This window comes from Dermochelys coriacea, chromosome 10, assembly GCF_009764565.3.
Source record: "Dermochelys coriacea isolate rDerCor1 chromosome 10, rDerCor1.pri.v4, whole genome shotgun sequence".
In the NCBI taxonomy this organism is placed as follows: domain Eukaryota; kingdom Metazoa; phylum Chordata; order Testudines; family Dermochelyidae; genus Dermochelys; species Dermochelys coriacea.
The window spans coordinates 69910546-69937940 of record NC_050077.1 but is presented as its reverse complement, the minus strand read 5'-3'; the positions used below and the strand labels follow the sequence as shown (position 1 = coordinate 69937940).

The 27395-nt window shown below is 40.9% G+C and overlaps 1 protein-coding gene across 3 annotated transcripts in view; it reads right to left on the bottom strand.

Annotated features, from left to right (window-relative positions):
• Nucleotides 1-27395, bottom strand: part of CTXND1 (cortexin domain containing 1) — a 46406-nt gene that overhangs the window by 12540 nt on the left and 6471 nt on the right. For 2 of the 3 annotated variants that reach the window (XR_006274812.1, XM_043493978.1), the window contains exons 1-2: nucleotides 8002-8133; nucleotides 4812-4973 (exon numbers count right to left, since the gene is read on the bottom strand). The exons of the other annotated variant lie outside the window; for it this stretch is intronic. The gene's annotated coding sequence lies outside the window, so the exon portion shown is untranslated. Of the gene's footprint in view, nucleotides 1-4811; nucleotides 4974-8001; nucleotides 8134-27395 lie in introns of those variants that run through there. 3 annotated transcript variants of the gene reach the window in all.

Below are 27395 nucleotides of genomic sequence, written 5' to 3'. Positions count from 1 at the left end.
TTTGGTAACCATCAGTGGGATCAGAGGGTAATGGCTTTTAGAAAGTGGTGTTGGAGAGCTGCCTACTAGCCTCTTGTTCATATTCCGACCTATTCATGATGACGACAGCACCTCCTTTGTCAGCCTTTTTGATTATGATGTCAGAGTTGTTTCTGAGGCTGTGGATGGCATTGTGTTCTGCATGGCTGAGGTTATGGGGCAAGTGATGCTGTTTTTCCACAATTTCAGCCCATACACGTCCGCGGAAGCACTCTATGAAGAAGTCCAGTCTGTTGTTTCGACCTTCAAGAGGAGTCCATCCAGAATCCTTCTTTTTGTAGTGTTGGTAGGAAGGTCTCTGTGGGTTAGTATGTTGTTCAGAGGTGTGTTGGAAATATTCCTTGAGTCAGAGATGTCGAAAATAGATTCTAGATCACCACAGAACTGTATCATGTTAGTGGGGGTGGAGGGGCAAAAGGAAAGGCCCCGAGATGGGACAGATTCTTCTGCTGGGCTAAGAGTATAGTTGGATAGATTAACGATATTGGTGCGTGGGTTAAGGGAACCACTGTTGTGGCCCCTTGTGGCATGTAGTAGTTTAGATAGTTTAGTGTCCTTTTTCTTTTGTAGAGAAGCAAAGTGTGTGTTGTAAATGGCTTGTCTAGTTTTTGTAAAGTCTGGAATCAGAAGTTTAAGTGACCAGCTAGCTTGGGCTTGATTTTTCTCTCCAATGTTTTATCCTGTTACAGATTCCCACATATGGATTCTCAGCTAGGGCTGGTGGAAAATTATCCATTGAAACTGCTTTTTGACAGAAAATTGTTTTTTGACTAAATTGAACTTCTCATGAAAAGTATTAAGATTACACAGAAAATATTGATATTTTATAAAAGACATTCTATCTAAAAGGGTGCTGTGGTGCCTCATGGGAGTTATAGTTCGCATGCCTTATGCTCCTGTTCTCCTTCATGGGCTGGGCTCTCTGTCTGAACTACATCTCCAGCCATGCACCATGTCTAGATACACCCTCTCTGCTCCCCACGGGAGAAGGAAGTGGTGTATCATGGGAGAGGTAGTGCAGCCAGAGTGCTACGTCCACAGAGAAGAATGTGAGCATAAGATACCTGAAATACAACTCCCATGAGGACCCATGGTGCCAGTTTTAATTGCATTTTTTTTTATTTGGGCAGAAATATTTTGCCAAAAAGTCAACATTTTCTGCAGGGAACACCCAACTCCCCCCACCCCCAGCTATTTTCCCACCAGTTCTATTCTCAATGTCATAAATGAGTTCTGCATGGATCACATAATCACATGGCTCCCTTCCCTCTGCTCTCTGCACTAATTCATCCATACACAACAGATGGTCCTCTGATTTGCCTGATCCTTAGTGACCTATGTCTCAGATCAGTCAAAGGACGAGCTTCAGACCTTAGTCCTTGGAGGAATGGCCCAGCATTGCAAGTCACCCTGCTAACCCATGGCTTGACCAATTACCCACATTATTCCAGCCATTCACACTGCCAAAGGGGAAAAACCCTCTTGTAAATCCAGCCTTACAGGAGTGTGCCTGTCTGTTGTTTGTGCTCATCTGAATTATATGATGGATTAGTTAGCAGAAGGTATTTGACAGTGTTGTTCACTGCTGGTTGCTGGAGTTGCTGGGGCATTACAGAAACTGGCAGTGTAGAAACTGCATTATTACTACCAAGGATCCAAACAACACAAAGGGATTGGCTAAGACAGCCTGATGTCACCAATCTGTTTCTCCTCCCCATAAGGGTGTTAAACAAATCTCAGGACCAGGCCCTAAATTGCCATTGGAAGCAGGCAGGAGACAGACAGTAGTGTGAATAAAAGGCATTATCAACAAGACAACACCATTACATAGCTGCTGTACAAGGACAGTTGACTGATTTCTTCATCTAATTACACACAGTAAATACCCCTTCTGAAACCATGCCCATGTATTTAACTAAGATATTGCTGCCATAATCTTCGTGTGACGGTTACCGTAATCAGAGGGGAAGTGACCCAAATGGGGCCAATGACAGTAAACAGCTAAAGGATCCAGATACCACAGGAACAGCCCCCACCCTTACATAAAAACACTCTCTGCATCTAAACATAACAGAATGATTAACTCAGCAATATGACATAAAATGTACATTGGAGCTGATGAGTACAGTTGCAAATACTGGCAGGTGTGAGACCAGGGCATGAAATACTCAGTGATACTGACGTTGTCAAGTGATGATGAGAAAGATTTGTGCCATGGTTCTCAAGCATGAAAAGCTGCTAAATATTCATGTGATCAAGACTAAACAGTACAAGCAGCATATGCAATACTTGTGGTGGGGGAATCCACATGTATTGCTAATTATTGAATAACTAACACAGAGACCAGTACCATTCACTTCTCTAATGGCTGGATTATCTCTGCCTATTTTGGTGTATTATTATATCAGGTATTGTGACAAGACAGCCATCCATTTCTACTGGAAGTTCTACGACCCAATGCAATGCTAGCACTGGAGATCTAATGCTTGTACTCCAGGAGGTATGGGGGAAATGAGAAAATTATTTTAGGAGTCGGGGGAAGGGCTTTGAGAATTAAGGAGCACATTATACCCTTATTCCACATGTGATATGTCCCTAAGACCTGATGCAAGTATAGCAATAAACTAAATGAAGTGTCTATTTTAGGACATGGCAAAATTCAGATTAAGTTAAGGGATGAGTAGAAGTAATCCAAAGTAATCCAAATATCCTGGAGAGATGAAAAGACAAACTGCAGAGATATCAAAGGACGGGGTATGTTTTCATGTAGCGCTTCAGTATAACAGACAATGATACTTATGGTAAGAATTGCTATTAAGGTGGAAATTTGAATGGGCAATAAAGACTACAGATCACAATTCTGAACCTGAGTCTTCAGTTGTTGCTATGCTTAAAAAAGAGGTAACTCAGACTTGGTTGCACACTTTAAATATAGCCCCTGATTTACATTCTCAGTGTTCCTGGGATGGGGTGTTCACTCCGCACTTCACCTGAAAGGGTTAAAATAGGTTAATTAGCCCCTTCCCAACTAATAGGCTGCACCTATAGGTGCAGGAGAATCTGTAGGAGAATCAGGCTGGCTAGGTGAGCCCTAATAGAAGATGAAGTTCAGATGAGCCCGTGTAGGCTGGGCTGCTAGAAAGCCAGCAAGGGGTTGCAGGGAATGTTCTGTAGTCACTCCCTAGGTGAGCATGTGACTCTGTCAAAAACCTGAGTGGGGTGAACAAGTCACAGGGAGTAGAGAAGAAGAGTAGGAAGGAGCATAGGGAAATAATAACAGAGTCTGGGAGTGAGCAGACTGTGGCTGCTGAACACGGGATCCCTGTGTTGGAACCCAGAGTAGTGGGCAGGTCTGGGTTTTCTTATCTGCCATGGAGGAAAGTGGAATTAGTCTTCAACTATAGGATAGCCTAGAAAGGTAACTGTACAGTTGATCCAGTGATCCTTTGGTACCCTGAGGAGAAGACACATAATGACCTGTCTGGAGCAGTAAGCCATGAAGAGGGAGCAGCTGAGTCTTCAAGAAGGAGTACCCTAAGTTGCAGAAGAGAAGTTGCAGGGCTTGTGAATAAGCAGCAGAAGGGGGTATCAGACCTGGAAGGAGCTAATCCCCAGCGTAGCCAAGAGGAGGTGCCCTGGAGGTAAGTGAACCCTGTTGCAGTTGTCAGTTCTCACAATGTTATCACTAGTCTCATGATATTTGGAGCTTTATTTTTTTTTTAATTTTATTTTTTTTAAACACATCAGCCCTTGGAATCCTGTGATGGTCAGAATTTCAGCTTCTTTTTTTTAAAAGGCTTCTAGCCCTTGGGGTGCAGAGAAAAGCTTGAAAACTTGACCTGAATGCATCCTAAAGGTACAAAAAACAGAAGGCAAATAAAAAAAACAAACAAAAAACCCCTCAACTTTTTTTGAAGTTTCCTGCTGTTCTGCCAATCTCAGGAGTTATGGGGCCTGACTAATGATTAGTGATTTCTTTGGACTAGCAATACTGTTGCAGGATCTTAATAAGCTCATTTGTTCTACCATCTCTCACTTGCCTGTTTTCTATTGCTGACTTGGTATTGATGAACTCTCTCTAGTCCATAAAATCTGTCTTGTCTCCTACTGTTCCTTAGCAGGAAACTAAGCTTTACATGACTGTTTTATGTTTATTTCTCCTTTTTCAGTTAATAGATTTATTCTATAATAGAAACATGGAAAACGCAAAGTCTCATGACCAATGTATTTCACTGACTCCACTGTTCAAAGCATTCTGCAGACAGCTACGTTCATTGAAATCCTAAAAATGATACAAATGTTCAGTTCTCTGAATTCCGTTCCCTTGGTTGAGCTCTGTGCTGATGTGGAAACATCAGACTTATCATTGCTGCTATTGGTATTCTGCTGCTGCCCCTGCTTTTTCCTATTTGAATCAAACTGCCAACTTACAATACATACTAACTACCATCATCTATATCATTGCCTGGGGAAGGGGAAGAGCAGTGGTATCAGCCCTTCCATTAAGACCCCAATTCAGCAAAGCACTTCTGCCCATGTTTAAATACCGTTTAAGCATATGCTCAACTGCTTTTCTGAATTGGGGCTTAATAACCATTGCAGGTATCATACAGGATCTGCAGCAACGGACTCCTTGACTATGTACAGGATTAACTGAGACTTTAGTGAACTAAACGTGTTTTCTGGCTCCTTCCTGTGGGTCAACTCATGTCCAAAGTGAAACTCCCCATAATTATGTTGTAGTAAAATGGCAGATGTGTACCCAAACTCACTGTGAGCTTCCCTGGGGCCATGTCTGATGCTAATCCAAAGACTATGGCTAGTGTACTGATCCACGAAAGGAGGTCTGCTTGATTAGGGTAGACTTCACAGGACGTGGTCTCAATTATAGCAGCAAAATGGATGTGCATGTGAACTATGCCAGCTAAGAGAACCTAGGGCAAGAAAAGGACAGAACAAAACTTAATAAAAAAAAAAGCCTAATGAAAACTCAGCAGTGTACTAATTCATGAACATCTGAGTATCTTAAAAACTAGAAAATAAGAGACTAACTAGAGGGAATAGATCAACTTCAGAGTGTTTTGGTATACAAATGTAAACACCATGGTGTAGGATACAATTAACCTAGAGTAAAATTAATAGCTTCTAAACAGCTGAATTTTTAAAGATTAACTACACTGTAGTGTAGAGAGCCTTGATTGAGGGCTTCAGTGATGAATGGGGCTTGGTGTGGTTCATTGCACTAGGGTGACTTTCAACCCCAGAGAATATAACTCTCCAGTTTCAAAACAGAACGCACCATAGGCTGGCAGTAACCGTTAATGTGATTCGGGAATACAGAAATGTACGAACTTGGATTGGTTCAAATTTGGGGCTAGTCATGGTTTTGTGCACTTGTGACAATCTGTTTCTTGCTTTCCCTCTCTTCCAGAGGGAAGATCCTTGTACCAGCCCTATATATGATAGACTCCTTTCCCCAGCATGTAGGACTGGGGGGAGAATGTCCCACCCACTAACTGCTACATACATGGAAAGGGATGTAGCAGCCCCATGGAGGCTGTTCTTTCTTTTCTCTACACTGTTCCCTGTGCTGGCTACCCATACTGCAGGTGATACAGGGTACCTTATGGGCCCCAGTCTGGCTCTCTGAAATCTGTCAGGCAGACTCAATGATATTGAGACTAGCCCTTTCCAGCGGACAGTATAGAAATAGAATGGGTGTTAGACAATCCAATTGGTGGATGCCTGGCTCTAATTTAGGGATACAGCCAATCGGCTAACAGTGGGCACACATGAGGGGGGGCTAGGGGAGGGAAATCAGTAAAACAGTCTGCACTTCTATGAAACAGTAGCCTTTGAATTGCAGTAAATGACTATACCTAGTCAGTCATTGTCTGACTGTTTAATAATGGGTATGTATTTATTTCTTCAGATTGGCTGAAAACACTGAACAAATGAAAGGGAAATCCAGAAAACAAATGACTTCCTTTTATGAATCAAATTCCATGAATTCCAGTGGAACTCCTCATTCCATACAGTAAGATCTGTGCTCCGTTAACTGCCCTCAAACCCGAGGATAAATGAGCTTTGCAGACAGGTCCCCAGCTTTGACCAGGCTAGGGCCCTGTCTGTTATGCCAGGAGTTGGAGAACAGCCCTGAATTGGGAGGGCACAGCTCTTGCCTATTGCAGCCTGCGGGTGGGAAGGTGATGGTGGCTTCAGGCTGCAAGTTCTGTGCAGTACCTTTTCAAGGTGCAACACAGTAAGCTGTTGTCAGGCTGCTTCATCAGGCAAAATAAGGAGTCACAGAAATCATCTGGTCAAATGAAATCAATGTCAGAGTATGGCTGTAGGAGCAAGATATTGGGAGCAATGCTGACTTACACCAGGTGAGAATCTGGCCAAAGCTGCTTAGTTTTGCCTTTATTTTCATTGAAGGCAAGATATTCCCCAGCTTGCTCTTTCTTAGAGGACTGCCACAATTGAGATGGCATTTTTTGTATAATGACCTTACAGACAAGCACGCAGAGGAAACAGAGAAATTTCATTAATACTATCAGCTTTTAAACAGCCTCACCCCCACAGTGCAGCAAGAGTTGCATCTGGACAATGCTCATTCTCATCCAGGCAAGAAAAATTAATCATTTGAAATAAGTGCTGCTTGAGGCCTAATAAAGTTGATATGGTAACGACCTACCCCAGTAAGAATGCATTACAGGTGGATTGCATAAACATTAACAGTGCCTACTGTGGTTAATCAGTGTTTTCATAGAAATCTAAACATGAATTTCCATCTTGTTGGCAGCTGGAAGCACTGCGTGTGTGAGATTTATCAACACCCAATGAGCTGTTGTGGGTTTCTTTCAGCTGTTTTATTTTTATTCTTAATTTCTTTCATTTAATAAATGGCTCTTAAATAGCTGCAGCAAGGAAGAAATCTGACATTTTCATCTGGCGGTCTGCTGGGCTTTCTTCACCCTCATGTCAAGTGAGGTATATAGAATTCTTCATAGCTCTGCCTCAGTTTTCTTCTAGACTCTGCTCACTGCTGAGAGCTGGCTGGAGAGTCTGCTGTGAGAGCAATTTAGGGGGATAATTTCCATGTGGGCTAGGCTCAGATTGATATCTGGACTGTGGTGTAGCCAGAACGGATGCTTGGGGCTTGAGCTGTATCTTTCTGGGCAGTCACCAAGCACATAAAACACCTATATTCTATTTTAATGAAGCAAGGAGAAGGGATGCTAACAGGAGTCAAGCAAAAGATAAAGGTTGAGACTATATACAAGGTCAGTTTATCTTCTATTTCTATTGCTCTTACTCTGGTGTGTAGCTTTACTGACTCCAGTGGAGTTACTCTGAATACATGCTGGCCTCAGTGAGGGGAATGAGACCCACAGTATATTAATCTAAGATTCTGTATTTACATGACATAACAATATGTGGAATTCTCCCTGCCTTCCTCTGAGAGCTTTTAGAGCCCTTAATTTGGCTGCATCCAGAACATCCAAGAGTGTATGAAAACGTTTGTTTGTACTTCAGAATGGCTTGTTTCTGGTTTTTGATGAAGATTAAGGGCCGTTCTTAATTTTATCCAAGATGGTTTGCTCAGCCTTCAGCTGGAAATGGGCTGTGTCACTTACACAGGCTTTTGATCAGAAGTAACTCTGCTTAACGGAATACCGAATTACTTGCAGATCAAATTCAGGCCTGGGGAAAGACCCATTTTGCAACAATCCCCAAGCAACAGAAGCAATCTGTCCTAGTGGGTGCATGCACATCCCCTAAACTCCCTGATGTCATTAGTCCATCAGACAAATTCCTAACTGCCCTTTGTACCCAGCTCTCCCTTCCCTGTTTAACAGAAAATTTTCTCTCATTTCTTGTAATAAAATATAGGCAGTGTACAAGGAGGGGAGGACAGGGAAACCACATTGGATTTCATAAATTCAATTGCATCCATACCTTCCAGATATGAGGCTTTCAATCATATGTTAGCATTCCAGTAATGTGGGTCTAAGTCCCAGTTGTGAATGTACCTAAAGTTTCGTTGGTGCTCACAATGGCTTTACCTGCATGCAGACGCTAATCAGATTCACTTCCGCACAGACCTGGAAGCAGTTCTATTGTCACCTAGGTCGCCTGCAAAAAAAAACCAAAAACCCTCCTTTGCACATGCACAGTGAGTGTTACCGATTTCCATTAAACTGCAGAGACTCTCTGGAGCAAGAGACTGAGGGGACATTTGGTCTGGATCCCCTTGATTTAAAGGAGAAACTCCATTTTTTTTCATATCCAACTTTTCCCCAAAAGAACATCCCTGGTACAAAAATGGGGATTTTATTTAAATCCAAAATTCTTGATGTATTTTTTGTAAACAATGTTTCATCCATAGTGAAAGATAAAGTTATAAGTTAACTGGGTCTCTGGAATCTTCCCCATTTCCTCAGCTGCCTTTTAGAGCTGGCTGGAAATTTTTTTTCCCTCTTCCCCCACCCCCTCCCAAAAACATTTTTCATTGGAAAACACCAATTAGTTGAAAACTAATTTCTTTGCAGAAAAGGGTCAGTTTCCATACGTTTTGGCTCAATTTTTTTAAAAGAAGTTTGAAATTGTTCATGTTTCATTTCAAAGTTTTCTCTAAATAACTGTTTCAAAATTGAAGCCAATTACAGTTTTAAAAAAAAGATGTTGATCTGAATTTTTTTTTAATTTTTATTTTGTGAAAATTGAGGTTTTTGACTGTCCCAGTTCAGAAATGTTTTTTCTCCTGTTTTTATTTATTTTCCCCCTCAAAGATCCCATGATATCAACCAAAGAGGATTAGATACAGCTCCTCCTGAGTGCATCGATGCCACCGTCCACTCAAAGGGGTTTTTCATGTGTATCACAATTTGCTTCTCTGGCTAGGGACTCAGTGTGTTGCCTCCTTTAATGCTTCTAACCTCTGCTGGGCCATAGAATTAGAGACTGGTCTCAACACTCAAACTCAGATTCTCAGATGATGCTAAACCCCAGGGCCAGACCTGACCCTGAACTTTTTAAGTAACTGTAATCTCATCAGCTAATGTAAAAATTGCTCAAATACTTGATCTCTTTTCCCAGTTTTGTCCCCAGATGCGTGTCAAATGAATTCACCACTAATTTAAACTTCAGATCCATAAAATAGGAGACTGGACACTTAACCATACCATAATATTCCTAATAATTCAGCTTTATAATCAGAGATGGTAAGTATTTAATGGAAGTGAAATACTGTGGTTGGATCTAGACAGATTAACTTTTCTGTGTCTAGAAAGTAGGGCTGTCAAGCGATTAAAAAATTAATTGTGATTAATCATGTGATTAATCGCGCTGCTAAACAATAATAGAATACAATATAGCTTAGATATTTTGGATGATTTCTACATTTTCAAATATATTGATTTCAATTACAACACCGAATACAAAGTGTACAGTGCTCACTTTATATTTATTTTGATTACAAGTATTTGCACTGTAAAAAAACAAAAGAAATAGTATTTTTCAATTCACCTCATACAAGTACTGTACTGCAGTCTCTTGATCAAGAAAATGCAAATTACAAATGTAGGGTTTTTTGTGTTACATAACTGCACTCAAAAACAAAACAATGTAAAACTTTAGAGCCTACAAGTCCACTCAATCCTATTTCTTGTTCAGCTAATCGCTAAGAGAAACAAGTTTGTTTACATTTATGGGGGATACTGCTGCCCACTTCTTAATTACAGTGCCACCTGAAAGTGAAAACAGGCGTTTGCATGGCACTGTTATAGCTGGTGTCGTAAGATATTTGCGTGCCAAATGCGCTAAAGGTTCATATGCCTCTTCATGCTTTGGTAGGGTGACCAGATCACAACACTAAAATATCAGAACACATTGGGGTGACATCAGTCCTGCCCACAATCCACCCCCATTTCTCCAAGGCTCTGCCCCAGGTCTTGCCCCCCCCCCCGCCACCACGCCCCTCCTCATCCCCCGGCCCACTGCTGGCTTGCTACATCCCTCCTCAGTCCCCCACTCACTGCTCGCCTCCTCACACCCCCTGCCTGTCACTGGCCCATTGCTCACCTCTTCACCCTCCCTGCCCACCACTGGCTCACCGCTTGCCTTTTCACCGCCTACAGCGCCAACTTCCCCTCTGCCCAGTGGGTGCTCGCCCGCCCCACTGCCTCTTCCTGCCCCCATTCCACCCCCTTCCCCCAGTCCATGCTCCTGCCTCTTCTCCACCTCCTCCCCTGAGCGAACCACGTCCCCGCTCCTTCCCCTCCCTCCCGGAAAGTCCTAAGTGCTGCCAAAGAGCTGTTTGGCAGCAGGGACAGAAGTGCTGGGAGGGAGAGGGAGGAGCGGGGATGTGGTGCTCTTTGGGGGGGGAGGAGAAGGAGGCGAGGAGGGGGGGAGCTTGGCTGCTGGTGGATGTAGAGCACCCACTAATTTTTTCCCATGGGTGCTCCAGTCCCAGAGCACCCATGGAGTCGGCACCTCCCTCCTGCTCACCTCCTTACCTGAATATCGGGACAAATGGGGTCCCAATTGTATATCGATCGGGATGCGGGACAAAGGTTTAAAATAGGGACTGTCCTGATATTTAATGGGACATCTGGTCACCCTATGCTTCGGCCATCTTTCCAGAGGACATGCTTCCAAGCTGCTGATGCTCGTTTTTTTTTTTTTTTAAATGCGTTAATTAAATTTGTGACTGAACTCCTTGAGGGAAGAATTCTGTCTCCTGCTCTGTTTTACCTGCATTCTGCCATATATTTCATGTTATAGCAGTCTCTGATGGTGACCCAGCACATGTTGTCGTTCGTTTTAAGAACACTTTCACTGCAAATTTGACAAAATACAAAGAAGGTACCAAGGTGAGATTTCTAAAAATAGTTACAGCACTTGACCCAAGATTTAAGAATCTGAAGTGCCTTCCAAAATCTGAGAGGGACGAGGTGCGGAGCATGCTTTCAAAAGTCTTAAAAGAGCAACACTCCAACGCGGAAACTACAGAACCCAAACCTCCAAAAAAGCAAATCAACCTTCTGCTGGTGGTGTCTGACTCAAATAGTGAAAAAGAACATGCGTCATTCTGCACTGCTTTAGATCGTTTTCAAGCAAAACCCGTCATCAGCATGGACGCCTGTCCTCTGGAATGGTGGTTGAAGCATGAAGGGTCATATAAAACTTTAGCGCATCTGGCACTTGAGACACCAGTTACAACAGTGCCATGCAAATGCCTGTTCTCACTTTCAGGTGACATTGTAAACAATAAGCTGGCAGCATTATCTTCTGCAAATGTAAACAAACTTGATTGGCTGAACAAGAAGTAGGACTGTGTGGACTTGTAGGCTCTAAAGTTTTACATTGTTTTATTTTTGAATGCAGTGGTTTTTTTGTACATAATTCTACATTTGTAGGTTCAACTTTCATGATCTTGAGATTGCACTGCAGTACTTGTATGAGGTGAATTGAAAATACTATTTTGTTTATCATTTTTACAGTGCAAATATTTGTAATAAAAATAATATAAAGTGAGCATTATACACTTTGTATGCTATGTTGTAATTGAAATAGATTATATTTGAAAATGCAGAAAACCTCCAAAATATGTAATAAATTTCAATTGGTATTCTATTGTTTAACAGTGCAATTAATTGTGATTCATTTTTTTAATCACAATAAATTTTTTTGAGTTAATCGCGTGAGTTAACTGCGATTAATCGACAGCCCTACTAGAAATCAATTCTTTAATTGCTGCCTCCATTAAAAAAAACCTAATTGTCCTTTTGCTTAAAATTCTTAACAATTGTCTTAAAATTTGCTTAAAATTCTTTCAGGAGGAAATCAATACTCTATTTTAGTAGCACAGACACCCTATGATCCTGATTACTCAAATAAATTTGTTAGTCTCTAAGGTGCCACAAGTACTCCTTTTCTTTTTGTTGTCTACCTGTAGCATAAAGTGAAGTGTCTCTGGGGTTGGTTGGTTGGTTTTTGTTTTTAACTTTTCTTAATTTTTTGTCCCTTTCTCCAGTCAGATCTAATTCATACACTGGTACTTCAAAAGGCTTCAGATCAGTTTGAGTAATCACATTTTCATGAGTTAATCTGCTTTTGAAATCATTTGTATATGAACAAGAGAGAAATGTTCCTCAGAACATTTGTTTTAACAAATCTATATAATAAATTACTAGCAGTTGATAGTTCCTTTGAAGATTCAAGAGATCATTTGTGATTGCCCAAAGAATTGATGAACACATAAATCAGCCTGGAGAAAGCATTAAAGGCTTGTATTGTACCAACATTTTTCTCTGACTTTTAACTTCAGTCACATAATCTTTATTTGGAAGATGATTCAAGATATTTTTTAAATAATTTGGTTGTTGCAATTTAGTGAGTACCCCCCACCACTTAAATGGATCAAATAGCTGATCCTCTTTCATTCACTTATGAAGCACTTGGCACTGTTAGCTAAATGTTGTTTAGCCCAACAACGTAGCAAAGATTCCAGGAGTTACTGGTAATTACATTAGATCTCAGGTTTCAGAGTAGCAGCCATGTTAGTCTGTATCCGCAAAAAGAAAAGGAGGACTTTTGGCACCTTAGAGACTAACAAATTTGTTTGAGCATAAGCTTTTGTGAGCTACGGCTCACTTCATCGGATGCATTCAGTGGAAAATACAGTAGGGAGATGAAACAATGGGTGTTACCATACACACTGTAATGAGAGTGATCAGGTAAGTTGAGCTATTACCAGTGGGGGGATGGGGTGGGACGGACCTTTTGTAGTGATAATCAAGGTGGGCCATTTCTCAGGCTACTCAAATGTTGCTGAGTTGGGAAGATCTACTGATTAGAGCTAAAAAGCTGATTGCTGGAATCTCAAACTCTGGAGAACAAGCATTAGTTCACCACTAGTCAAACTTCAAACTTCTGATGATGAGCCTGAAAATGTCTAGAAGCCTCACAAAGTAAAGCAAAAGAATAATGAAAATCATGGATCAGCAGTAATGTATGGAGTGGGATATGAGCACTCATGATTTACCCTCTACCCCAAAAGACAATTTGGAAGGTATGTTGGTAAGATAGGTTGAGGGGAGGGGAGGCGGGGGGGGGGGGGTTTGTAATGTGCATTTAGAGACAGGCCAAGCAGAGACTGAGTTCCAAAAAAATATTTTTCTCAGGGTGCCTCACACCTATAAGGGAGCCCTAAATATTTTAATTTTTGTACTTAATTCCTTTAACTTCACCGTCCTTCCAGCTGAGGAGGGCTGGCTTGGACTTGTTATATTGTCTTGAAGTGGCCAAAGGGCTCATTGATGAACAATGGTAGACACACCAGTCTCTCCCAGCCCAAGAAAGAAGAACTCTTCTGCATAGGTCAGACTGGGGGAACTGTGCAGTGTATCTCTTTCCAGCATGAATGTGACAATATGTTTCTGCAGCAATACTGGCTGTTGCTGTGTAGTTTTTTTAATGTTAATACTTGTAGGGCTTAACTTCTGTGCCTTTGTAAAGGGCTTTGAGATCCTCTTGTGTGGTGCTATCGAAATGCAAAGTCATAGACGTGATGCCTAGAGATTAGGTGGGTTTGAATAGCCATCCTCTAATGATGTCTTAATGCAGAATACATATTTTCAGGAAAGGAAGGCTGATAACCCTCAATGTACACTTAGCCTTTAAACATATTGAGTGGCAATACAGGAAGTCCTAGAGAAATAAATGGATTTGGCCTTTAAACCAAGGCTTGTAAATGCTGTGCAGCTATTATGTGACCCCGAGCAGGTGTCTGCCAATGAGGTTGAAAACCACTGCTCCATCCTATTTAAACTTTACAGAATGAGGCAAGTATTGGTTGTCCTCATTTTGTGATGTTTTACCAATTAATCAGTGTTAGGAGAACTGTAAGCAGAACTATGTGGAAATTTCTCACTGCAGGCAAAGCTGGAAAAGAAAAAAGGCAAGATGTGTGTTTTCCTCTCATGCTTCAAATATTTTTACAGAAATGCAAGGTATGTTTTATGGGCAGAGCACTTTTTTCTTCCTGTGAAAAATCTGTCTGGGTGGATGAAAGCCCAAATTCTCTGACACAAAGTGCATTTCTCCCAGGAGGCAAATTTGTTGCACTTTTACCTTTAAAAAGCTACATTTATGAAGTGTATGTGTGTATATAATGCTCTTAATCTGGAACAAATCTGCAAGGATTTCACAGTGCAAAGACACTAAGGCTTTGTGGTGGCTCACCATGTAAGATACATAAGCATTTATACCATACTATATTTCAATACAGGCATGCCTGAGAGTCAGGGCAATACTATACATTTTTATCTATGTAAACTATATGACACCCAGAACCAGTATCTAAGCACTGTGCAAAAATTCCCAATACAAAAGAATAGCCAAAAAGCCCAGATACACAGACAAGTGCTACAAACTTGTCACAAGGGCAAACCAAACAAACATTGAGCAAAACAATCTATTAGTTAAAGGTATAAATTCTCTACTGGTCTAAAGAATAAGAGGAAAGGGGGCATTGCAGACTAGAAACAGAAGCAAGGGTCCCCCAAAATGGCTTGCAATGGGCTATATGACATAAATAGCTATTTTAGGAAGTTATTGGAAAGCAGATACATTGTGTCAAGCAAAACCCCGTAGAGAATCGTCTAGCTATTCTTTGTCATCTCTTAGCTGTTTGTTAGCTAAGTCTGATGGTGCTTTGGCAATGGGAGAAGTAAGAATTTCATTACTAGTTCCTGACTGGTATCTGTTCGGGCAAACGCACTTTAAGTTGCCATGATAATGACTATGGTCTGAGATGCTCTGTTTCAGAGATGCGGTCAGGGGACCTGATCAAGTGCTCAGCACCACAGAAAATTGGGCCACATCATTTCCAGACAACCCTTCTATACAGTCCGAAAGAGACTACTGCACAAAAGCATCCTGTTGGTGAGGATCCAGTTGGTATCTGGATAAACCATATTTTCAGCTATCTCCCAGTAGGATGGATTGCATTCTCCTTCAGAGAGAAGCCAGATGACTTTGAAAGGCTTTGGTCCATCTGTAATAAAAGGGAAATGCATTGCATTTACTTGATGGTGCTGGCTGGGGTGAAGGAATCTGATAAGTATTTGAGAATAAATGACCCCTCTGCCCTCTGACTCTGCAGGTGTGTAATGCATCAAATTGCAAATATTCTCTCTTGCATGTTAAGAAAGATCTGGTGAAAGTCTGTATGAGCTAATGGTTAGAGTAGAGGACTCAGTCAAGAAGGGTCCTGGATTTGTGTAGACTTGCGGTCTTTTTTTCTTTTTTCTTTCAACACATACATTCCTAATCTTTTTATGTCTGTTTCCCATCTGTTAAATCTGTACATTAAAGCCTTGTTGTACTAAATAATAGCAGTGTTCCTGGCCACACAACCTCCAAAAGGAAATCTCGGCCTAGTCAGGATGCACAACCACCATCTCTTCCCCCTCAAAACCTCTCCAACTCCACGGACCAATGTCTGAAACAGTACTAAAAAAGGAGTGAGGGCCAAGCTTTTAGAAAGGCAAGTTCCATTTTTTTAAAAAAGGAAGCATGTAATGCCACAACTGTGATAATTTACAGTAATGGCAATTATCTGTCTTACTGGGTCACTTTCTAAAGCACTATGTAAGAGCTAGCTGGTATTTGCATGTACAAGCACCTGGCTGTGCAGTCACACTGTGTGCAAGATAGGCATGCAGATCTGCAGTCACAAATGCATAGTGCGAAATGAGCTTTGATGTCATAGATTTGTATTGGATGATTATGCTGTGATGTGCTTATGTATAAGGACCAGAAAAATAACTTCAGATCAATCTCTGAAATCTTCCACTGTAATTGATTTAAAATGTGGCATGAATTTAAAAGGAAACTATGGGTACAACTCCCTGGAGCAACATCATTTTTCCATGTCAGTCCTTTAGGTAATGACAACACGAGCATGAGAGATGGTGGCCTTGGGGGGCGAAGGAACAGGATTAGGAAGCAGAGAATCTGGATTCTGTTCCCAGCTCTGCCACAAAATTCGTGTGACTTTGGACCAGTACTTTCAACTCTGCCTCCACTTTCCCAGCTATAAATGGGATGATGCTGTTAATCTAGTCACAGAGAGACTGTCTTGATTAATGTGTGATTTCTTCTCGGCCACTCCCCTCCCCCCCCCCCCAATTGATTAACAGTGTTAAAGTGCAAGATCACATTACTATGCCAAAAAGAATAGAAGCCAAATTCTCTCTCTCTCTCTCTCACTCGCACACACACACACACACACTATCTATCTATCTATCTATCTATCTATCTATCTATCTATCTATCGTGATTATACTATAGCAATGGTTTTCAACCTGTGGTCTGTGGACTCTTGGAGGTCTGCAGGATATATCTAAGATTCCCAAAGGGAAGTTAAAAACCACTGTACCATAGCATTGTAAATGCTAATCTGGTGGCATTGCACTACCATTCTAGGAAGTGCTGCTGCTGCCTTTCAGAGGACACTGACTCTGTCTTATATCTAGTCAGATGATAGAGAGCAATCACGAATTTCCTATGAAAACTGCCCAAACAACTAAAACATTGCTTTGTGCCATCAGAGCAAGGGCTAAGATCTGGCACTAAGTCAATTCTCTGATTGCTTTCTGTGGGGATAGATTCAGCACCTTGCAGATTCCCCAGGCATTAAGGAATCTGTGGTTGACATTGAGCCACCATATTGATTTATGCACTACTCTTCCTTCCTGCCCCTGGTGTGTGGGACATGGCTTGGGAGAAAGGAGGCATGGCTGGGACATCTTTCTCTATGATCCCTGGCTGCTAAAACAGCCCTTAGGGGCTGTGGCTGGAGTGAAGACAAGCAGCCTCATGCTGCTCTAATAGCTGCCAGCCCAGACCCTGGCATTAGTGCTCAGTTGCGGGGGGGGGGGGGGGCACAAAGATGGGTTAACACCACTTTTTTTTTCCCCTCCACTCTGCACCAAGGGCAACAGAGTCTGGACTCTTGTCCACACTTGCAAGTTGCTTCCTTGCTGCTGATGCACTCTGTGAATGTGTACAGATAGTCTGTCATCTCATATGAGGATTATGCTATAAGCACCTGGATTTGATATAAAATGTGCAGTTAGAGCTACTGTTTGACTACTGAAAGGAGCTTTGATTCCAGACCTGTGCTTCAGACTGTCAGGTTTTTTCTTTGCTACTTCAGCAGACTATTGAAAGTGTGGTGCTTGATTAAAAAGATGAATTGTGCAATTACATTCTGTCTTCAAGTACATTAGTAGCTTGTCAATATACCATTGGGAATCAAGCTGTCAGAACTCTGATCATGTTCAGTTTGCAAAAGGGTTTGTTTTGGCACAGCATCTAACAGTTCTATACAGAGCATAGATGATATCTGATTGATGTATCATTAGCCAAGATGATGCACTTTCATGTACATAATGCACAGGGAGCAAAGAGTTCTTCACCTGAATGAGCAGATTGATATGTCTTATGTCCAAAAAGCACTTTACTTTGGGGGGGGGCAGACCCCACTGACTGTCTAGAAGGTCTAGCCCATACTGAGTTTATCTTTTTAGTTGCCTTATTAGTCTGGTTTCCCTTGTGTTAGGACCATAGAATTAGAATAAAAAATTCAGATTGGACAAAAGTGTAAATTTTTCACAGCAAGAGTAATTAACCATTGGAACAACTTTCCAAAGATTGGGAGTTAGAAAATCTGCCACTGGCAACTTTTATCAAGATTGGATCTTTTTTCTAAGATTTGCTCTAGTTCAAACAGGAATGATTTCAGGGAAGTCCTATGGCCTGTGTTATACAGGAGGTCAGACCAGATGACTGCAGTAATCTCTTCTGGCCTTAGAATCTGTGAATATAAAACCAATGGACTGAGTGACAAAGAAGTTCCTCAAATTTATCCAATCAACAGCTATCCCAGCTAGACTTCTGTATTTCACTATTCATTATTTTTGTATTACAGTTGCAAAACAGGATTGGGTCATTTTACAAAATGTTTTTTTTTAAGTCTGCTAAAATGTCTTTTGTCTTAGTTTTAATTAATTTGATACACTAATACAGGGCCTCCAGAACCAAATGATCCGCCTAAAGGAAAACCCAGAAGTCCTTGAGTAACCAACCGTACCAATTTAAAAGGCAACAATTCAAAAAAGGGGGGTTTCAGGCGGTAGCCCAGTCCCTACAGGGTAAGATGTACAGTTTTGTGCTTTTAAAATCTGGAGGTCTTACATTTCCCTTTCTCTGCCCCCTTGTCATTGATAAAACTTCACAAACCCTTTCGAAAAATCTCTAAATTACACTATATAGTGCTGGATCAAGCCCTAGCTTGATACCATTTCTATGTCACTCTCACTCTATATTTCATGATTATCAGCTTTGGTCTTCCCTTGCATTATAACATTCTTAATGCGAACTTCTAAAATGTGGTGTCTTATTCAAAAAATAAGTACTAGGTAATGTTGAACATTAATTGACTAGATACATGAATTACTAGGGTCTTCTCCCTATTCCCATCAATATAATTGTTTGATTATTAGTTGTAGTTGTTTGAGGATGGAATCCTTCCAAAGTATGTTTGGACATTATACATGGTAAAGAAACGCTGATCAGTTTCTTTCTGTAAATCCCTTCCCACACATCTATTTTTTTTTTTAAAGAAAACAGACATGATAGGCTATAAAAAAAAAACAGAAATAAAACTTGGTCATCTCTTACTTGAAACTTTCCAACTCCTCCTGAGTATTTCATGCTTATATTTGCATTACATTTCCCACTGACAGCTAATGAACCCCAATCCTATATTTTCCTACCAACAAATTGATCTTTAATAACACATTAAGTTAGCCTAGCTTGAATGAGAGCAGCCACACTGAGGCATAACACTCCAGCTACACAGAGCAGTCTTAGCAGCTGATGAGTTGTGCTGACTTGACCTGTAGCCTATATCAGTGGTTCTCAATCAGGGGTCTGGGTTTCGGGGGTCCACCAAACATGCCTGGTGTTAGACTTGCTAGGGCCCAGGGCAGAAAGCCAAAGCACTGCTGTGCAGGACTGCAGCCAGAGGCCCTGAGCCCCACCACCCAGGGCTGAAGCCAAAGCCTGAGCAACTTAGCTTTGTGGTCATCCCGTGGCGTGGGGCCCTGGGCAATTGCCCTGCTTGCTACCCCTTTACGCTGGCCCTGGTTTTTATATGCAGAAAAACAGATGTGGCACAGCTCAGCCATGGAGTTTTGATAGCATGTAGGGAAGGGCCTCAGAAAGAAAAAGGTTGAGAACCTCTGGCCTATATCACTTGATGGACCAGCCAATTTGAATTAAAAACACCAATACACTTCAGTTAAAGGTTTTGGTATATGAATGAGATTTGAGTTAGAGCATTATTCACTTTAACTCTGCAGTACAGACATGCCTTTAAAATATTCAAGCAAAATGAGGTGATTTACCCTTGTTCATGAATAGATAAGTCACTTTTAGGGTCATGCGGAAACAAATCAGGCACAGATGCGGGTACAGAGTTTAAGCTCTTTTAATAGCAGAGCCCCCGGGAGCTTGCCGCACACAGCATGTGAACCAGACCGACCTCCAGCAATGTTATCATATGGTGCCTTTAGAGGATACATCATTACAGGTCAGATTTTCAGTTCTGGCCTTCATTTTTCCTCATACAACTGTCTGTACATGCAAAATTCACTACGCAGATGTTTTACAGTTGCAAAACTCATTTGTGTACCCAGATCAGGTAGTTGGGTAACCATCGTCTGAACTGTGCATACAAATGAGGGTTGTGCTTGCATAAAACAGGTGCATTTATAGTCTGAGTTACACATGCAGAAATGGGAGCACAAAAATGGAAGCCAACTTGATATTGCCACAAAACTTAGCCTAAATATATACTTAGCATTGATTTATAGAAAGACTTGTATGTGACCATTGCTGAAGAAAACCCAAGTGCGGCTAGTATGTCAAATTGCTCAGTAACATAGGTCAGTTTGTTGATGCATACTAATTGTCGTCTTGCCAGGGTTAGTAATCCCTGTGGTGATAATACAGAGTAGGTGGGTGATCGCTATAGCCATTAATGCATAACTGATAGGTGCATAATGCAGCTTAACAGTCGTGAGTCTTTTTAATGGTAACTTCCTTAATGGGAAAGAGAGGAGTACTGAGAAGCTGGAAAAATAACTAAATGGGCTGGAAGGGCTGGCTTCAGAGGAAAGTAATGGGCTTAATTTGCAGCAAGGGAGATTCAGGTTAGATATTAAGAATTTTTCTAACAATAAGGATAGTTAAGCCTTAGAATAGGCTTCTGAGTGAAGTTGTGAAATCACCATCACTGGAGGTTTTTAAGAACAAGTTTGTCAAGCACCTGTCATGGATGGTCTAGGTTTATTACTTGGTCCTGCCTCAGCTCAGGGGGCTGGACTTGACTTCTTGAGGTCCCTTCCAGCCCTACATTTCTATGAAAGTTTTAAGGGTCATAGTCTCCATTGTAACCATAGCAACTGCATGTCCAATTAGATGTGCAATAAAGCTAATTTGCACTTTTAGCTTGGCTAGTTGGATGTCTCGTTTGAAATTTTCCTACCTGAGCATTAAATATTTCCATTTTGTTCTTATTTAACATAAAGTAGAATTCTTTAACTGAAGAAACGTTAGTTATTTCTGGTGTGACAGTGTTGGGCAACAGCAGTTATACCAGCACTCTGATTACTTTATCATCAAGTAAATCTCACCAGAATAAACCTGAGGAGAAAAGCTGTGCACAGTTGATATATTGGATTGAGGAGAGCCCAAAAGGCTAACTGGCCCAGAAAGTAGAAAAGGCTCAGTAAGGAAGTGCTCAGGAGGCAAGGAGAGACTGGCAGGCTTTTGGAAGTCAGAGCCAGGAGAGACTTCTCAAGGAGAAAGATACCGTCTGTCTCCTCTCTTCCTTGGCTGATTGAGTGAAGGAGTGTAAGCTAAGGAGTGTATCTATATACAGAGCTGTGCAAGTTTGTAAGGATGGTGGGAAGAACACTAAATAAATTGCATATGATGTTTGACCAGAAGAAGGTTTTGAAGCAGTTTGTGGCTAGGAAAGAGACAGGAGCGGGACAATGCCCTGTCACAAGGTGACAATTGTGGCTTGGCTTTCAGGATTATTTTTGTATGTTTTTGTATGTTACAAAACAATAGCTAATTGTTGGAGATTTACACGATTTTAGAAAAATATATAAATATATAAACTGGAATCTGAGATCTCAAGTTTCAGATGCAGCCAGTATGAGAACAAACTCTAGAAAATGAGGTATGTAATAGAACTGCTGACAAGCTTAACTAGAATGTCTGTCTCAAATGTTAATATGGGAACATAGAAGCTGTGAGGTTTAAGCTTTGATTTATGGTCAGAGGTCAAACTTTTATTTTAACCAAATAAAGGTGAATGGACACGCACACAGAGTCTTTTCAAATTAGGCTAATAAGCAGATTGTGATTTATATATTGTACTTCTGTGTTCTGTACCAGTTTCAGGAAATCAGTACAGTTTAGGGGGAATGTCATATTGTTTAGTGTTTATGTTCAATTGTGAAAATTGAAGTTCAAGTTCATAATGAATAACAGCAGCTTTGTGAATGCTACTATATAAATGGTGTCCCTATTTCTGAGAAGCAAAATTTTCTGGAGTTTGTCTATTGTGTGATCTGTCAGTAGTTCTTTTGTAACACTGATCAACCTTTAATTTCAGACTTTTTTCCAGCTGCAGCTAAACCATTTTGAGGAATCCTTGATCCCTAAAGCAAGGTCAGTTGCTCCATGGGAAATATATATATAAAATAAAAATTTTGTGCTATTTCATTAATTGAGATCAGCACAGGCTTGGATATCCTCCAATTGTCATGTGGTTCTGTGGCCCATTATTGGAATGCCACAATAAAATAGTAAATGCCAATGCCTAATTCAGAAGTGATGTAAATGGTGGCCTAAATTACTGTAGACATTGATAAGTCAGTGTCAATATGTGTAACTTGTACATTGAGTGCAGGAAGTGGATGTAGAATAATAGGGAGAACCTAAGGTAACATTAGGTAAGCTGAGGGGATCTACTAGTTTCTTGGTTTTTGCTCATCTTATTATACCTCCTTCTGCCCTTCTTACCAACATGCAGCTATGCTGTCAATTAAGTGACCTCTGAATTTGGCCCCAGGTGTCAAAACATGAACATGATTAAATTACACCGCCAAAGAAGGAAAAAATGCCAGTCCCTAAGCAAATAAGCAAATGTGACTTTAACTATACAGTTTTAATTTCCTTGAATATCCCATTGTTACCAACTTACAATCTTGCCTACAGTGCCAATGTAATTTGCTTCTCTGCGGTTAATTGTGAGCAGCATTGGGCATTCACGCTTTGCTGGTGCTTGCTTAAGCTACACATCGATGTCCACGTATAAATAAGAGTATCTGTAAACTTGAGGCAATATTTCCATCGTGCAAGCTGGAAATCTGCTGGGGAAAATTCAGCTGCAAATATCAAAAATATTAGCAAAGCAATAGTGCACTTCCCCATCCTGAGGCCATGTTCTGAGGTATGATGGCTAGCATTACTCGTTTTAATTTGCATAACTTAATAGCAGGCATAGTTGCTTCCTTTTCAACCCTCCAAAGCTACCCACATTAATTTTCCATACACTATGTTGTTTAAAGTTTCATTAGCTTTGTTGGGCAGTAGTGGGGAATGCGGAAATCAGTCACAAAGCAACGAAAAAAATTACGGTTCAATAAACTGTCTACAGCTAGAGAGAGAGCATTGTGCAGTAACTTAGAGCAAAGGCAATGCTGTGAGTTACTCATCTACCCATGCGACTTCTGAATATGGGGAACCTTTCAAAGAATTCTTTAAGCCAGGTTGGATGTGGGAAATAGGAGATTTAAGATTACTTCTTCATAAGCCTTGCCAGATCTCTTTCAATCTTCAATTTTAGGAAGGTGTCGACACCACAAAAACCTCCCCTTTAGCTGCCAAATCTGCTTGTTTAAATTGCTTTGCTACTGCCAGAATATGAATGGATTCTGCAGCAGCTTCCTGGAAAGTGAGCTTCTGAATGGCCAAGGTTTCAAAGTGTACTAGGAGGCCCCAGCTTCATTGGAAGGTGTATTACAAAGCTGGGCTTGGTATCTCATTCAGCATGCAAAGTGGCCAATAGAGCCTTGTTAGAGTTATTTAGGGCAAAAGTAAGTATTTCCATCTATTGTACAGAGTAAATAAAGATTCACATATGCATTCTTGTGGTTATGCATTGTGTGGATGCGAAGGAAAGCTTTTTACCAGAATAAGCTCTATAGTCAGTGCAGGAAGATCTCATGCATAGATTTTTTGGGGGTGGGGGGAGGAAAGGGGGAAGCTTTTCCTCTATTTGGCTGTTGATTTTAACCTGAAACCAACATGCATTAGAAGTAAAATGCAGCCCAGTATTGCCCTCTGATATAACCATGTGATCCTATTGACACCAATGGAGTATTGGGGATGTTATAAGGGAAGAATTTGGCCTATGTTTTTATATTATAAACCTTAATTCTGAGCCCAGAGCACTGGAGTGACATAACAATGTGTACCCATAGGTCAGGTAGCTCCCCTTTCTATCTACAGATAGATAAGGTTGTTAAAAGTGGTAAATAGAGCAACCAGACTTTGGCTTATGCACCTGTGACAGATCCAAATATTTCAAACACAGAAATACTGTAGTCTTGGAATCCACTCTTCCATTAAAGCCATGTTTTTTGTAAATCTGACAGGAAACTATTAACCTCAAAGAGGTACAAGCAAACAAAAGAATGAGATATACCTGTTAACGGGAAAAGAGAAAGATGTGGTGATAATTTCCGATTCCACTGGAACTCGGTCTGGAGTAAGGCCAGGAGGAAGAGAGAATCTGAATTTCTTTCAAGACAGGAACAAGAAAGGGTCAATGCACTGCAGCTTTTTCAAATATATGAGGCGAGGAGTGGAAAATGTGCTATAGTAACTCCAGCTGAAGAAGGAATTTACTAGTCTGCAGGGCATGGCATAAGAACAAGGAAATTAACAATGTTGATGGATTTATTTTATGCAGACCACAAAATGCTAGATACTGACAGTTCAGTGAAATGTGCATCTCAGGACTAAAGAACAAAAGACAGCTTGTGTATTTTGTCTGTCAAAGGACAACAGAAGGTCAAACTCTACCCCCAGTTATACAGTTGCAAATCCAGTTAAGCCAAGTTCTACCCTCAGTCTCATCAATGCAATCCCGTTGACTTTAACTTGGGACAGAAGCTTGCCCCAGCAAACTAAGTAGAAATTGTACCTGTATATCTGAGGGCAGAATTTAACCCTGTATGTAAATATACTGTGGAATAAGGAAAGGTAACAGCACCGGGAAAAGTCTTAGTTAGGTCAAGTGTGTTCACACTGAGCTGGTGGCCACCCAATTAAGTGTAATCTGAAAGCATAACATCAACACATGGCGCAGAATCCTGACTCCATTGAAATCAATGGAAGTTTCTCTCTTGATTGGAGCTGTATGGAGGACAAATTGTTTTACGCAAGATTTCAGAACTAGCCTTTTCTGATTTGTAACAAAACCCAAAATAATTCTTCAGGAAAAACATCACTCCCCTGAAATTTTGTTTGTTTTTGACTTTTAAAATATATCCTTATATGTTACCATTCAAAATTGTAACAATTTTGAAAGTCACTTTGAATGACAAGTCAAAACAGGATGTTTCAACATTTGTCTGAACGTTTTTTCCCTCCAAAACAAACTTTCAATGACCAGTCCTGTCATTGCAAAGGTTGCATTTTTTAATAGACAACTGCTCACTTCATTCTAACCAGCTCTTCCGCTGTCTTCAGTGGAGCCAGATTTCACCCAAGAGCTTGGGGTGGGGGGGAGTTGGGGGGTTTTTTTCCTTCACTTTTTCCCCCTACAATGAATGTTCCCTTTGCACAGCTGAGAAGATGTGAGGAAAAGTGGCTGGAACTTAGAGCAGCTTGGGGGTTGCTGAAAGTTGCCCTAGCTGCAGGCAGGCAGGCAAGCCACCTGCAAAGGATCTAGAAGAGCTTTGTGCATCTTACTCTGTTGGCTTGTTGGCTGATAGTCCCCTGATATTTTGTGGATGAGGGAATGGATGGTGTAGAGCCAGTAACACTAGCTTTGCATAACTTGAAAGTTTCTTTGGATCGGGGGAATCCTCGGCTGTCTCTGTAGCATAGCTTTTTAGCTGTACAGCCAAAGGAAATGCTGAGGATTGAGCCTGTGTGTTTTTTACACACACACACACACACACACACACACACACACACACACACACACACACACACTCTCTCTCTCTCTCTCTCTCTATTTTTATATATATCTGTCTAACACGGACTCATGCAACCCAGGTGGCTTAATCCTGGCTCATTTCTAGCTGAAGGATTAACTGCAGGAAGGATCAGGATGAAAAAAACTGCAAGTTGTTATCATTCTAGCTCTTGTTTTCGTGGATGGATTTTCATGGTGGTTATGTTCCCTGTAGACTTTATACAGAACACCGCCTCACAGCCATGTTTCAACACACTCAGGGAGAATATAGCAAGACTACCCTAGCCCCTGAAACATTGGAGGCCAGAAAGGCAACAAATGGTACTGGGGTACCAGCCTTTCCTCTGACTACTTTGTGGTCTGCCATGGAGACTTGGGATGAAGTGGTGCATAAATGTCACTCTTCTCCTGACCTGCCTGCTGTAATGGTCAGCTGCTTTCTTCACGATAGACAAACACATCCAGCTGGAATCCATTAAGGTGACATGTTGCTTTTCCTTTTATAAAGTAGTAATTGCCTTTTGGCAATTCCTGACTGAAACCAACATATTTGTTTTCTTTTTTTAAACAGATGCAGCTTTATTTCCTTTTTAAACACTGATTTCTGATCTAAAATGCCTCTTTACTTTTAGGAGACACTATGTGCTTACCCTCCCAAACTTTAAAAACTGAGATTTTGCTAATAAAAGAAAGGTGCCCTTGCTGGCTGATTTCAGTGGCCTGCAATATGAGAGAGCTAAGGCTGTCTAGAGGACAGTTGATTTGAAGTCCCTAACTGTGCAGCAGTGGTACACAAAATGTCCAGAGACAGTACATTTAAAGTCATATGTTGTTAGATCAATTTAAAAATTAAGAACTTTAACAGAATGTCCTGAGCTTGTACTATGGCTTTTCTTTAGTAGGCTTAAACTGAATCATTGATAGTACTAATAACACTGGAAATTTAGGATGCCACATAACATCTTAGCCCACTATGACCTGTATTCTGCAAATGTTACATTGCCTTGCAAATTGCACTCTTGTCAACAGAGATAATTGTGAATAAGGACTACTCATGTCTGTAAGGGTTTGCAAGATCGGATTCTATACCATGTCTGGCTTCCCAACCGGATCAAGCCACAATCAGCATAATTTCTGCAGATGAAAATGGTTCCTAGTTACTTTAAAAAAAAAAGTTCTCAATATACTTTAATGGAACTCTAAGGTCTGATCCAAAGTCAATAGGAATCTCTCCATTGCCATCAGTGGACTTTGGATCAAGCCCTATGGTCACATAGTGCTGAGAATAAACTCCTTTATAGCAACAATTAGTAAGAAACTTCTTAATTGCAGGAATGTGCTTATTAATCTGTTGCTGTTCTCCAGACATTTTTTTCTTTAAAAAACTTGCTACTCAAATTTCAGCATTGAGAACATGATTTGAAGGCAGGTGCTCTTTGCAAATGAGAATCTGCTTCTTCCCAAAATATATAGATACTGTCATACCCAGTGACAATCATTAATCTAGTGTAGTTGTAGCTGTGTCAGTTCCAGGGTATTAGATAGACGAATGGGTGAGGTAATCTTCATTTTATTTAATATCACGAACAGAAGTTGGTCCAATAAAAGAATTACCTCGCCCTCCTTGTCTCTCTCATTGTTGATGCTGTAATATGTATGATATGATAGAGGGCAAGTGGCCTGAGTAGATAACATAATGCAGAGGTAAGCTGAACAGCTGGTGATAATGATATCTGGTCAACACACTGAAGGAAAAAACTAAGTGGTTGGGGAAGGGAGAAGAAGAAAGAGATCTTTTTAAAAGTAGCAAAAGAATCCTGTAACAAAATAGATTTTAGATAAGGACCAAATACCACCACTATCTGTTCTTTGTTGAGCAGGTCATTGCAACTTTTGATAAGGTGAACTCAATAGCTGACTTCAGTCCTGATCCTGAAAAAGGATTAGCTGATGGCTCAAGAGAAGCAGAGAGGAAAATTCTATAGTTTCTTAT